The sequence below is a fragment of the Ovis canadensis genome, chromosome 6 (assembly GCF_042477335.2).
Source record: "Ovis canadensis isolate MfBH-ARS-UI-01 breed Bighorn chromosome 6, ARS-UI_OviCan_v2, whole genome shotgun sequence".
Classification (NCBI taxonomy): Eukaryota; Metazoa; Chordata; class Mammalia; order Artiodactyla; family Bovidae; genus Ovis; species Ovis canadensis.
In genome coordinates this window covers 93,774,267-93,788,870 of record NC_091250.1, presented here as the reverse complement: position 1 = coordinate 93,788,870, position 14,604 = coordinate 93,774,267, and the positions used below count along the sequence as shown (strand labels likewise).

Here is a 14,604-nt window from a genome sequence, read left to right as displayed (position 1 = left end):
AGAGACATCTTTTTAACAATCAAAAAAAGGATCAGTGGGGAAAAAAGAGGAAAAGACTCAAGAAAGAATGGGCTCATAATACAAACATTAAAAAGAAAAATAATAGGTTCCAAGTGATATAAATCTAAGATAATTTCAGTGGAAGGGATAACCTGAGCTACTATGTACAATAAATAAAACTCTAGGAAAATTTTAAAACAAGGGAGAAATACTTTTTTGGATATTTACTTTCAGGTAAGATTTTGTGCTTTGACCTAAGCTCATGTCTTCAATTACCAGCAAAATCACACTCATTTCTCTCCTTGACTTTTTTGAAAGCTCAAAATCACATGTGTTAGAAGACAAAAATGTTATATAGGAAACCTTATGTTTAGGAAGTTGTAAATGGGGTTATCCTTTTTAAGATATGTCATTAATTTACAAATCTTATTTTTAACAGGATTTTTAGGACTTTTTAAAAAACTCATGATACTTTTATATTATTATAATTTATCATCATCAACATTAATTAAACCTATATCAAGTAAATGTAGTATTTACTGGACTGTATACTTCAGTATAGTCCATTTACATACTTTACCTAAGAGATGAACTTCATGACTAGATTACTAGCAAACCTGAGCTCAGACTGACAAGTAGAAGAAACGGAAGTAAGCACTTTAAAAATTAATCAGTAGTCTCAAAAAGTTTGTACTGGAGGCTCATTTCGCAATGAAAGTGGAGGCTGAGAGTGGGGTCTTACACTGAAGTTGACATTTGTCAAGGACTAGTCTACCAAGGGATTCCTAGAACTAATTTCATTCTTTGAAATAGCGCTAAATATATATGCTTTGGATTATATATGAAGCTGGTTATATTATACAACATAAAATATACAGTCACACAACTTTAGTCTTATTCCATATAAAATTCATCTTATTTTTGTGTGCAATTACTCTAGCTTCCTGGTGACTAGTATTTCTCTCTCCAACAAATATTTAATGAGCAAGATGGATATGTGGCAAAAAGTATTAATAAGGTATATTTATTACAACTTATAACTACTACTTAACAATTTAATGGAGATTTTTATTTTTCAAATAAATTTTACGTTTATTTTCTCAACTGTCATTAGGTAAAGTTTAACTTTTAATTCTCTGGTCCTGGTCTAATTTGAAGAAACTGTCATAAACTGTAGCCCAAGTAAGGTGCACCTCTGGCACTGCTGGTTACTTTAAATTAAGATTTATTAGGCAATTCTATTTCAGAGAAAATTATTATGGTGTTGCCTATGTCATGACTGGCTGTAGTTCATTCATCATTTATTTGCCATTTCTAAGACTAAAGTAAAACAATCCTGTAATTTAAGTTAAGTGCATACAAATCATATTCCCATAACAAAAACTAGTATGGCAAACATAATTTGTCACTGAAAAGCTAAGTAACATTTAGGATTCTCCAGTCATTGTTCATCATCTAATTCTAGATGCTTCCTTCACCTGAAGAAATAAATGCAAACAAACTGCCTGTATATAAAAACCATGCTTACCCTTGCATCCTTCACAAGCTCACAATGCCTGGCACATACTGTATACTCAATGAACATCCACTGAATTAATACACAATCCACATAGAGATAATTAATTGTTTTGAAGATATTTATAGCATGTGATAAGAAGAAAAAAACAGCAGAGAAGAATTTGGGTTTGTTATATAGACTCATACATGGGATGATGTCTTTGAATATATTAAAGGATGGGAAAGAAAGTAAATTTATAAGCAATTTGCATCTTCAACTCATTAAATATAAAACCAGAGGGAAAAAAGGGAAAAAAAAAAGCATGGTCTTGAGGTTATAATGGCAAGAGAAATTTGTCACTATAAAGCAGTCTATGACAATCTAGAAACAAAAGTGGAAAATACTCCCTTTTCTTCTCTCTGTTACGGGATCATGAATAAATGAATTGTATGATGACAACCCTGCTAGGTCTTAAGGACCTCTTGTCTGTTACTCTGATCCAATATCCTGAATTCTGACATTTTAGCTGTTGCTGTTCATTTCTAAACCTCCTTGGAAGTAGTTTCTCTACTTTTCTGTCTTCAATTTTAATACCCAAACTACTTTTTTCATTCATGCAACCTCCATAAATATGTTTATATACTGCCTTAAAGTGATTTTCTTGTTGTCCCTTGTCAAACTTAATGTCATAAGCTACATCCTGTGGTTAGCTACAGGGCAAATTCAAATTAAGGGTAACTGCATTCTGAATAAAAGGAAGAAACAGTAAAAAAAAAAAAAAAAAAAAGACTAGCAAATTTCCCCTTCATCCCACAACAATTCATAAAATATAATACAGTCATGTTATTGTTTAGAAAAAATAAGATGTTATTAGTTCTATATTAGTTCTGTCCATATCTGTACCATATGCAATATTTGGGATTGCATTCTTTAATTATAAAATGTATGGATGAGAGAGCATATGCATGCATTGCCAACCTTTTTCAAATAGTGTTACAAATTACAGGGAAATAAAATTGTCACATGCCAAAAATTGTTAGAACTAAATTGCCATAACTGAGAACTATGAAATTGCATCTAATGCTAATGTAGCTTAAAATTTCTTTCCGTTTAAACTGCAAGTCATACAACCCATTTTCTATCTAAAATTTAAACATTCTAAATGAGCAAAATTTTATGCAATTAATATACCTAATCTAATATTTAGAAATGACATTTATGAAGAGAATAAGATAGTTGTAAAATATTAAATAATTATAAACAAATATTTTTATTATTGAAATGTAATAGTATTTTGAACCAAACTATTTTCTTGGTTACATTTGGCTTAGATTATTAAAATGCATTTGGGTACACTTTTCACAGGACAGCAAAAACAAGTCAGCAAAAACAAGACCGGGAGTTAACTGTGGCTAAGATCATGATCTCCTTATTACCAAATACAGACTGAAATTGAAGAAAGTGGAGAAAACCACTAGACCATTCAGGTAAGACCTAAATCAAATCACTTGTGATTATACAGTGGAAGTGACAAATAGATTTAAGGGACTAGATCTGATAGACAGAGTGCCTGATGAACTATAGACAGAGGTTCATGGCATTGTACAGGAGACAGGGATCAAGACCACCCCAAGAAAAATAAATGCAAAAATGGAAAATGGCTATCTGAGGAGGCCTTACAAATAGCTGTGAAAAGAAGAGAAGTAAAAAGCAAAAGAGAAAAGGAAAGATATACCCATTTGAATGCAGAGTTCCAAAGAATAGCAAGGAGAGATAAGAAAGCCTTCCTCAGTGATCAGTGCAAAGAAATAGAGGAAAACAATAGAGTGGGAAAGACTAAGAGATGTGTTCAAGAAAGGGAACACTGTGTGCAAAGATGGGCTCAATAAAGGACAAAAATGGTCTGGACCTAATAGAAGCAGAAGATATTAAGAAGAGGTGGCAAGAATACACAGAAGAGCTATACAAAAAAGATCTTCACAACCCAGATAAACACAATGGTGTGGCCATTAACCTAGTCAGACATCCTGGAATGTGAAGTCAAGTGGGCCTTAGGAAGTATCACTATGAACAAAACTAGTGGAGGTGATGGAATTCCAGCTGAGCTATATCAAATTCTAAAAGATGATGCTGTGAAAGTATTGCACTCAATCTGTCAGCAAATTTGGAAAATTCAGCAGTAGCCACAGGACTGGCAAAGGTCAGTTTTTATTCTAATCCCAAAGAAAGGCAATGCCAAATAATGCTCAAACTACCGCACAATTGCACTCATTTCACACACTAATAAAGAAATTAACACAATATTTCAATCAACTATCCTTCAATAAAATAAACTTTTTTTTTTGCAGTTTTTTTTTAATTTTATTTATTTATTTTTTTAAATTTTAAAATCTTTAATTCTTACATGCATTCCCAAACATGAACCCCCCTCCCACCTCCCTCCCCATAACATCTCTGTGGGTCATCCCCATGCACCAGCCCCAAGCATGCTGTATCCTGCGTCAGACATAGACTGGCGATTCAATTCACATGAGAGTATACATGTTAGAATGGCATTCTCCCAAATCATCCCACCCTCTCCCTCTCTCTCTGAGTCCAAAAGTCCGTTATACACATCTGTGTCTCTTTCCCTGTCTTGCATACAGGGTCGTCATTGCCATCTTCCTAAATTCCATATATATGTGTTAGTATACTGTATTGGTGTTTTTCTTTCTGGCTTACTTCACTCTGTATAATCGGCTCCAGTTTCATCCATCTCAACAGAACTGATTCAAATGAATTCTTTTTAACGGCTGAGTAATACTCCATTGTGTATATGTACCACAGCTTTCTTATCCATTCATCTGCTGATGGACATCTAGGTTGTTTCCATGTCCTGGCTATTATAAACAGTGCAGCGATGAACATTGGGGTACATGTGTCTCTTTCAATTCTGGTTTCCTCGGTGTGTATGCCCAGAAGTGGGATTGCTGGGTCATAAGGTAGTTCTATTTGCAATTTTTTAAGGAATCTCCACACCGTTCTCCATAGTGGCTGTACTAGTTTGCATTCCCACCAACAGTGTAGGAGGGTTCCCTTTTCTCCACACCCTCTCCAGCATTTATTGCTTGCTGATTTTTGGATCGCAGCCATTCTGACTGGTGTGAAGTGGTACCTCATTGTGGTTTTGATTTGCATTTCTCTAATAATGAGTGATGTTGAGCATCTTTTCATGTGTTTGTTAGCCATCCGTATGTCTTCTTTGGAGAAATGTCTATTTAGTTCTTTGGCCCATTTTTTGATTGGGTCGTTTATTTTTCTGGAGTTGAGCTGCAGAAGTTGCTTGTATATTTTTGAGATTAGTTGTTTGTCAGTTGCTTCATTTGCTATTATTTTCTCCCATTCAGAAGGCTGTCTTTTCACCTTGCTTATATTTTCCTTTGTTGTGCAGAAGCTTTTAATTTTAATTAGATCCCATTTGTTTATTTTTGCTTTTATTTCCAGAATTCTGGGAGGTGGATCATAGAGGATCCTGCTGTGATTTATGTCTGAGAGTGTTTTGCCTATGTTCTCCTCTAGGAGTTTTATAGTTTCTGATCTTACATTTAGATCTTTAATCCATTTTGAGTTTATTTTTGTGTGCGGTGTTAGAAAGTGATCTAGTTTCATTCTTTTACAAGTGGTTGACCAGTTTTCCCAGCACCACTTGTTAAAGAGATTGTCTTTACTCCATTGTATATTCTTGCCTCCTTTGTCAAAGATAAGGTGTCCATATGTGTGTGGATTTATCTCTGGGCTTTCTATTTTGTTCCATTGATCTATATGTCTGTCTTTGTGCCAGTACCATACTGTCTTGATGACTGTGGCTTTGTAGTAGAGCCTGAAGTCAGGCAAGTTGATTCCTCCAGTTCCATTCTTCTTTCTCTAGATTGCTTTGGCTATTCGAGGTTTTTTGTATTTCCATACAAATCTTGAAATTATTTGTTCTAGTTCTGTGAAAAATGTGGCTGGTAGCTTGATAGGGATTGCATTGAATTTGTAAAAAATTTAAAAAAAAAATTCTCCAAGCCAGGCTTCAGCAATACGTGAACCATGAACTTCCAGATGTTCAAGCTGGTTTTAGAAAAGGCAGAGGAACCAGAGATCAAATTGCCAACATTTGCTGGATCATGGGAAAAAGCAAGAGAGTTCCAGAAAAACATCTATTTTTGCTTCAATTGACTATGCCAAAGTCTGACTGTGTGGATCACAATAAACTCTGGAAAATTCTGAAAGAGATGAGAATATCAGATCACCTGACCTGCCTCTTGAGAAACCTGTATGCAGGTCAGGAAGCAATAGTTAGAACTGGACATGGAACAATAGACTGGTTCCAAATAGGAAAAGGAGTACATTAAGGCTGTATATTGTCACCTTGCTTATTTACCTTATATGCAGAGTACATTATGAGACATGCTGGACTGGAGGAAGCACAAGCTGGAATCAAGATTGCTGGGAGAAATATCAATAACCTCAGATATGTAGATGATACCACCTTTTTGGCAGAAAGTGAAGAAAAACTTATAGCCTCTTGAAGAAAGTGAAAGAGGAGAGTGAAAAGTTGGCTTAAAGCTCAACATTCAGAAAACTAAGATCATGGCATCTGGTCCCATCACTTCATGGCAAATAGATGGGGAAACAGTGGAAACAGTGTCTGACCTTATTTTGGGGGAGCTCCAAAATCACTGCAGATTGAAGACATGAAATTAAGAGACACTTACTCCTTGGAAGGAAAGTTATGCCCAACCTAGACAGCATATTAAAAAGCAGAGACATTACTTTGTCAACAAAGTTTCATCTAGCCAAGGCTATGGTTTTTCCAGTAGTCATGTATGGATGTGAGAATTGGACTATAAAGAAAGCTGAGTGCCGAAGAATTGATGCTTTTGAACTGTGGTGTTGGAGAAGACTCTTGAGAGTCCCTAGGACTGCAAGGAGATCCAACCAGTCCATCCTAAAGAAAATCAGTTCTGGGTGTTCATTAGAAAGATTGCTGTTGAAGGTGAAACTCCAATACTTCGGCCACTGGATGCTTAGAGCTGACTCATTTGAAAAGACCCTGATGTTGGGAAGGATTGAACACAGGAGGAGAAGGGGATGACAGAGGATGAGATGGTTAAATGGCATCACTGACTCAATGGTCATGAGTTTGGGTAAACTCTGGGAGTTGATGATGTACAGAGAGGCCTGGCGTGCTGCGGTTCATGGGGTCATAATTAGTCGGACATACTGGGCTACTGAACTGAATTGAACTTCTGAGGACAGCTGAGTAGTTAAGCTAAAAGCAAACAAAAGTAATAAACAAATCAGTCTTCTAAAAAAAATTTGCCAGTGCATTATTTACAAAGAAAATCTCCTATAAGCAGATAACCAAAAGTTCACAATAATATATTAGTATAGTACTTTCTAAACAGTCGATCCTAAAGGAAATCAATCCTGAATATTCATTGGAAAAACTGATACTGAAGCTGAAACTCCAATACTTTGGCCATATGATGAGAAGAACTAATTCACTGGAAAAGACCCTGATGCTGGGAAAGTTTGAAGGCAGGAGGAGAAGGGGAACACAGAGGATGAGATGGTTGGATGGCATCACCAACTCAATGGACATGAGTTTGAGTAAGCTCCAGGAATTGGTGATGGAGAGGGAAGCCTGGCGTGCTGCAGTCCATAGGGTCACAAAGAGTCTGGCATGACTGAGCGACTGAACTGAAGTTAACAAAATATTTTGATGTGACATGGTCCTAGTTACTACCATATCAAACATAAAAGTCAACCAAAACTTAAAAGGTTTAAAAACTTAACCAAGGTCAACACTGGTAGGTGGCAGACTCTGAGCACTCATCTAATATCATATACTGGTTCTCACAACACTTAAGCTTAATGAAACACTATTGCGTTCTTGCTCTCCATTTCCTTTCTGTCACCAAATCCAAGCAGGTGTGCAGAGGAGATAAGTAACACAAATGGAATCTCCCTAAGGGCAGGCACTGTGTCCGCTATAAACTCAACATTCATTAAGCATGTTAATCAAACCAGTCAATCCTAAAGGAAATTAACCCTGAATATTCATTGGAAGGACTGATGCTAAAGCTGAAGCCCCAATACTATGGCCACTTGATGCAAAGTGCTGACTCCCAAAGAGAGTCTGATCCTGGGAATGATTGAAGGCAAGAAGAGAAGGGGATGAGATGGTTGGATGGCATTGCCAACTCAATGGACGTGAGTTTGAGCAAATTCCAGGAAATACTGAAGGACAGGCAGGCCTGGCATGCTGCAGCCCATGGTGTTGTAAAGAGTTGGACATAACTGAGTGACTGAACAACAATTAAGCATGTACTATATGTCAATATTGCATATATACTAATTTAATCATCTTACAACAAACTTATGTGGTAGATATTTTCATTATCTTAATTTTTCAAATGACAAGACAGGTACAAAGATATATGGCTCTTTTATTAAGTAGTAGTAGAATTGAAATTCAAAACCAAGTTCTGGTCTTATTCATCACTGAGTCTTCAATACCCAGCACACAGAAAGAGCTCAATTAATATTTCTCACATCACCATGCAATGATGAATTGTACTGTAGTATTTTCAAAGAAAGGAACCAAATGTCATACTTTCTGAAGCTAGCAGGCTTCAGAATGGTGATGTAATGTATCTCTTCAGAGAAGATAAAATAATAGATAAAAAATGGCATCCTCATTTCTTGGCCAAGGAAACAAGATATTTCTTATCACCAGAAACAAACCAGTGCTGAGTAACTCATGTCCTATTAATTATTATTCTGAAGCAGAGAAAATTCTCTCCTCATGCATTTTACATCCACCAAGAAAATACAAAAGCACTTCAGTAAACAGAAATAAAAAGATCTGTGATGTTCATTAATTTTTGGTATACTGTGTATCAAAAATTCTGAAAGACATCTGTCTCTTTCCATAAACAAAGTGCTAATACTTTTTTTAAATGAAAGACAAGTGTAATCTCTGCAGCTCAGCATCTAAATTATGTTTTTAAATGATACCCATGCACCAGTGAATAAAAGTACTGCTCAATCAGCTTGTATTACAATGGCTTTATATAATGTGTTTCCTAAACTATCACCTCCTAATGAATTTCATCCTGGAGTATGTAGATTGAAAATATCAATAATTCATAGAATCCCTTCACTAGCCACATTATAATTTAAGCACTTAAGTACAATATCTGTAGATGCCACAGAAATTGAGACTGTCTTTTATTTTGTATTAACTCTCTATTCCATTGATTGACTTGTAAAATCCTTCAAACTGTTAATTTAGACCCTTTCAATAAAACAGTGCTACTGGCTGACTCTTTTGTGACTCTATTATAGTAGTTTCTAGTAAAAAATAATAATTTTCAAAGTCATTATTGGTAACAGTAAAGTCAACATCACATTTGGTTTATCAAGGATGTACCATTATCATAACGATTTGTCACACTATGTAACAACCATGTGGCAAGTAGAGTTGTTTAAAAAAAAGCAAAGGCAGTCCCCTCAGTGTGTCTTCAACTATACATTCATGTTTATATATTAGATCCACTAAATATATCTGCTTGTGCAAGGCACTCAGAGATGTGAATACAGAAATAAGTAATAACAATCAAAATACCTAACAATTACTGAATATGTACTATGTGAATAATTATTCAGGAGATCATTTAATTTAATCCTCAAAAAGATGAACCTGGTTGTACTTTTATGAACATGTTACAAAGGAGGTACTGATTTCTGCCTTAGGGACACTTATGATCCAATAACTGGTGATTTTCAAAATACTTTTTTACCAATGATAAGTTCTTTCTAAATGTCTTCAAAAAAACTCATATAGAAAGATGAAAAAGAACAGAAGTGAAGAGCAGAGAAAGGGGGAACTGTTATGAGAAACTGGAGTTACAAACACAAGGCATAACAGTTTGACTACAATCAAATTTCCTATGGAAAATGTCATCCATTTGCTCTTGAGAAATATATTTGTGATTGATGCCTGTTACTAGGTTCTATGGATGCAGCTCTGTATATTTAAAAATAAAATATATTTCAAAGTGAATCTGAATCTAATCTCAGTTAGTAAATACAGTTAATTCTTACAATTAGTTCTCCTTGGGTTCTACAGCTGAAAGGGGTGTGTGTGTGTGTGTGTGTGTGTGTGTGTGTGTGTGTGTGTGTGTTTATCTAGTCACAGTGAAAACTTTATAAATTAGAAAAAAGAAGCCAGAGAATTAATATATTAGTCTCAACTCAGTTTACCTTTTAACTCAATAGTATTAAATCAATGAGAAAAGTGACTTTCTTTTTGAGTCACTTAACGTTGTGCATTGTAAGGGCAAAAATGGCTATCCTAATCTTCAGTTCAGTTCAGTTGCTCAGTCATGTCCGACTCTTTGTGACCCCATGAACTGAAGCATGCTAGGCCTCCCTGTCCACCACCATGTCCTGGAGCTTGCTCAAACTCATATCCATTGAGTAGGTGATGCCATCCAACCATCTCATCCTCTGGCTTCCCCTTCACTTCCTGCCTTCAGTCTTTGCAAACATCAGGGTCTTTTCCAACGAATCAGTTCTTAGCATCAGGTGGCAAAAGTATTGGAGCTTCAGCTTCAACATCAGTCCTTCCAAAGGAATATTCAGGACTGATTTCCTTTAGGACTGACTGGTTTGATCTCCTTGCAGTTCAAGGAACTCTCAAGAGTCTTTTCCAACATCACAGTTCAAAAGTATAAATATTTTGGCACTCAGCTCTCATTATAGTCCAACTCTCACATCCATACATGACTACTGGACAAATCAGAGCTTTTATTAGATGGACATTTGTTGGCAAAGTAATGTCTTTGCTTTTTAACATGCTATCTAGGTTGGTCATAGCTTTACTTCCAAGAAGCAAGTATCTTTTAATTTCAAGGCTGCAGTCCCCATCTGCAGTGACTTTGGAGCCCAAGAAAATAGTCTGTCACTGTTTCCCTTGTCTTTCCATCTATTTTCCATGGTGTGATGGGACTGGATGTCATAATCTTTGTTTTTTGAATGCTGAGTTTTAAGTCAGGTTTTTCACTCTCCTCTTTCATTTTCATCAAAAGGCTCTTTAGTTCATCTCCATTTTCTACCATAAGGGTGGTGTCATCTACATATCTGAGGTACTTGATATTTCTGCTAGCTTCATCCAGTCCAGCATTCCACATGATGTATACTGCATAGAAGTTAAATAAGCAGGGTGACAATATACAGCCTTGACCTACTCCTTTCCCAATTTGGAACCAATCCATTGTTTCATGTCTGGTTCTAACTGTTCCTTCCTGACCTGCATACAGATTTCTCAGGAGGCAGGTAAGGTGGTCTGGTATGCCCATCTCTAAGAATTTTCCAGAGTTTGTTGTGATCCACACAGTCAAAGGCATTGGCATAATCAATAAAGCAGACACAGAAGTTTTTCTGGAACTCTCTTGCTTTTCTGATGCTACAACGATGTTGGCAATTTGATCTCTGGTTCCTCTGCCTTTTCTAAATCCAACTTGAACATCTGGAAATTCTTAGTTCACATATTGTTGAAGCCTAGCTTGGAGAATTTTGACCATTACTTTGCTAGCATGTGAGATGTGTGCTATTGTGTGATAGTTTGCTCATTCTTTGGCATTGCCTTTCTTTGGGATTGGAATGAAAATTGACCTTTTCCAGTCCTGTGGCCACTGCTGAGTTTTCCAAATTTGCTGGCATATTGAGTGCAGCACTTTCACAACATCATCTTTTAAGATTTGATAAAGCACAGCTGGAATTCCATCATCTCCACTAGCTTTGTTCATAGTGATGCTTCCTCAGGCTTACTTGACTTCACACTACAGGAGGTTTGGCTTTAGGTGAGTGATCACACCACTGGGTTATCTGGGTCATGAAAATTTGTTTGTATAGTTCTGTGTATTCTTGCCACTTCTTCTTAATATCTTCTGCTTCTGTTAGGTCTACACCATTTCTCTCTTTTATTGTACTCATTTTTGCATGAGATGTTCCCTTGGTATCTCTAATTTTCTTGAAGACACCTCTACTCTTTCCCATTCTATTTTCTCTATTTCTTTGTATTGATCACTGAAAAAGGCTTTCTAATCTCTCCTTGCTATTCTTTGGAACTCTGCATTCAGATGGGTGTATCCTTCCTTTTCTCTTTTGCCTTTCTCTTCTATTCTTTTCTCAGCTATTTGTAAGTCCTCCTCAGTCAACCTTTTTGCCTTTTTCATTCCTTTTTTGGAGGGCATGGTCTTGGTCACTTTTTCCTATACAATGTTACAAACCTCCGTCCATAGTTCTTCAGGCACTCTGTCTGTCAAATCTAATCCTTTGAATCTATTTGTCATATCTTATTGATGCAAAAAGCAGAAGCTGAAGGAAGTCTAATTACTTTACTTTTGTCTAAATATTATTCTTTCAGTTTTCACTGGAGTTCTTAAGATCTTGTGACTTATTCTTGGAATTGAAAATTTGTATAATCACTTGATGCAAGAGAATAAGACAACAAAACTCACAATGACATTCAGTAAACAAAAAAGAAAATAACATTTTGAGAAATAGCTTAGGGATCTAAAGAGCTGCTACATAATCTGTTACTTGGTATGACTTCCAAATATCCCAACCAAACTGGACTAGATTCAGTAGCCAAAGAGCAGAAAACATTTTGCATTTGGGAATAGCATGGTTAATAAGAATAAGATTAATAATAGAATTATGAAAATATAACTATAAATAAAAACATAGTTAGATCCAGAATTCATTAATACAAAATATACACCAAAAAATCTTACATATGTCATATGAATTTCTTGAAAAGTAGATTTAAGATCCTTACTCATTTAGATTTTGGAATTTGATAAAGTTAACATGCTAATAATACCAATTCATCTGAATAAATTTTAGGTCTTTAGTTTCATTGCTATAAACTTCCAAAAATGTTTTCTTCATGATATTATTCTCATTTTGTGTTTTACTATTTTGTCACAGTATTTTTTTCACTTTCCTTCATATACTTCACACCTATAGTTTTCAATATACTTACACCTATATTTATTTATTTATTTATTTATTTATTTATTTATTTTAATTTTAAAATCTTTAATTCTTACATGCGTTTCCAAACATGAACCCCCCTCCCACCTCCCTCTCCATAACATCTCTGTGGGTCATCCCCATGCACCAGCCCCAAGCATGCTGTATCCTGCGTCAGACATAAACTGGCGATTCAATTCTTACATGGTAGTATACATGTTAGAATGCCATTCTCCCAAATCATCTCACCCTCTCCCTCTCCCTCTGAGTCCAAAAGTCCGTTATACACATCTGTGTCTTTTTTCCTGTCTTGCATACAGGGTCGTCATTGCCATCTTCCTAAATTCCATATATATGTGTTAGTATACTGTATTGGTGTTTTTCTTTCTGGCTTACTTCACTCTGTATAATTGGCTCCAGTTTCATCCATCTCATCAGAACTGATTCAAATGAATTCTTTTTAATGGCTGAGTAATACTCCATTGTGTATATGTACCACTGCTTTCTTATCCATTCATCTGCTGATGGACATCTAGGTTGTTTCCATGTCCTGGCTATTATAAACAGTGCTGCGATGAACATTGGGGTACATGTGTCTCTTTCAATTCTGGTTTCCTTGGTGTGTATGCCCAGCAGTGGGATTGCTGGGTCATAAGGTATTTCTATTTGCAAATTTTTAAGTTTATTTTTCAACTTTTACTTACTCTGTAGCCCCTACCCAGAATGCCTCACACAATATATCTCAGTAAGTCAAACTCTGTCTTTAGGTTATTCCTTCATAAGCACTATTGATAATTATTTTCTAGGTCCATACTGAATATGTATATAATTCCAACAGAGTTTATGAAGGATGGTATTCTATAATGTCCCAGTCCAATGATTGGCGAACTTTTTACAGCCAATTAGTGATTTAGGTTTTTTGAGCCATCTATAAGCTTTGTCACACAGTTGTCTTTGTCTTCCTTTTTTTGAAACAACTCTTTAAAATTGTAAAAGATATTCCTAGTTCATGGGCCAGTATGTAGACAACCCACTGGAGATTTATCCCTTGGCCACAGTTTGCTAATATCTATTCTATTTAATTTCACATATACTGTCTCATTTACTATTCTCCTGGCCCTTGGTATTTTAACCTTCTATCCTTCTTCTGGAAGCACAGCTGACCCTTAAACAATGTGAGTTTGAACTATGCAAGACTACTTATACACAGATATATTTCAATAGTAAATATTATGGTACTCCATGGTCCATGGTTGGTTGAATCAGTGGATACAGAGGGCCATTCATAAGTTATACTCAGATTAATCCCCAAGTTATTCAAGGATCAACTGAACTTAGAAGTTGTTGAAGGCCAAAACTGCTGTATCACTCACTTAGGGATTATAAGGGTCTATCTTAATGTATTATTATAACAGCTGGTCAAAAAATGCTGGCACTGATACACTTTTAAAATCACAGGCAAATAGTTCCAAATATGAACTTGATATGCTTTATTTGATGATATGCACAAAAGAGAAGGGGCAAATCTTACAGACAGTAAAGTACTTCTGGTAAACAGACAAAATTCCCCTTACTTATTATCTTTCTATAATAGAGTCCATTGTAACTCTCACTATCTACCAAAATGATTGTACACAGCAAAAAGTTTCTTCTACAACAATTATTAAGAAACATTTTGTAATTTCTGTGGAATTTCTCCTCAATGATATTGAAACAAATGATTTTCTAATTTTTAAAACACTTATTTAATACTTACCCTATATCAGGCTATTTGTTGAATACTTTATCTAAATTATTTTATTTAATCCTCACCACAACCCTGATGAGAATGTTGTCAGTGTTATACAGGTGAGTTCAGAGTTCACATAATTAGCAGTTGGTAGAGCTGCTATTTGAACTTCTGGGCTTGCACTCTTAACCTCTATGCTATGCTTTCTAGCAAACAAGAAGCTGCTGCTGATGAAAATAATGAGGATAACTAATATCATCTGTGGGCTTACTAATTACTAGATGATCTACTGTTTAAAATAATT

The 14,604-nt window shown here is 35.5% G+C and overlaps 1 protein-coding gene across 12 annotated transcripts in view; it reads right to left on the bottom strand.

Moving 5' to 3' along the window:
• Positions 1 to 14,604, bottom strand: part of ADGRL3 (adhesion G protein-coupled receptor L3) — a 936,369-nt gene that overhangs the window by 316,827 nt on the left and 604,938 nt on the right. The window lies entirely within an intron of this gene.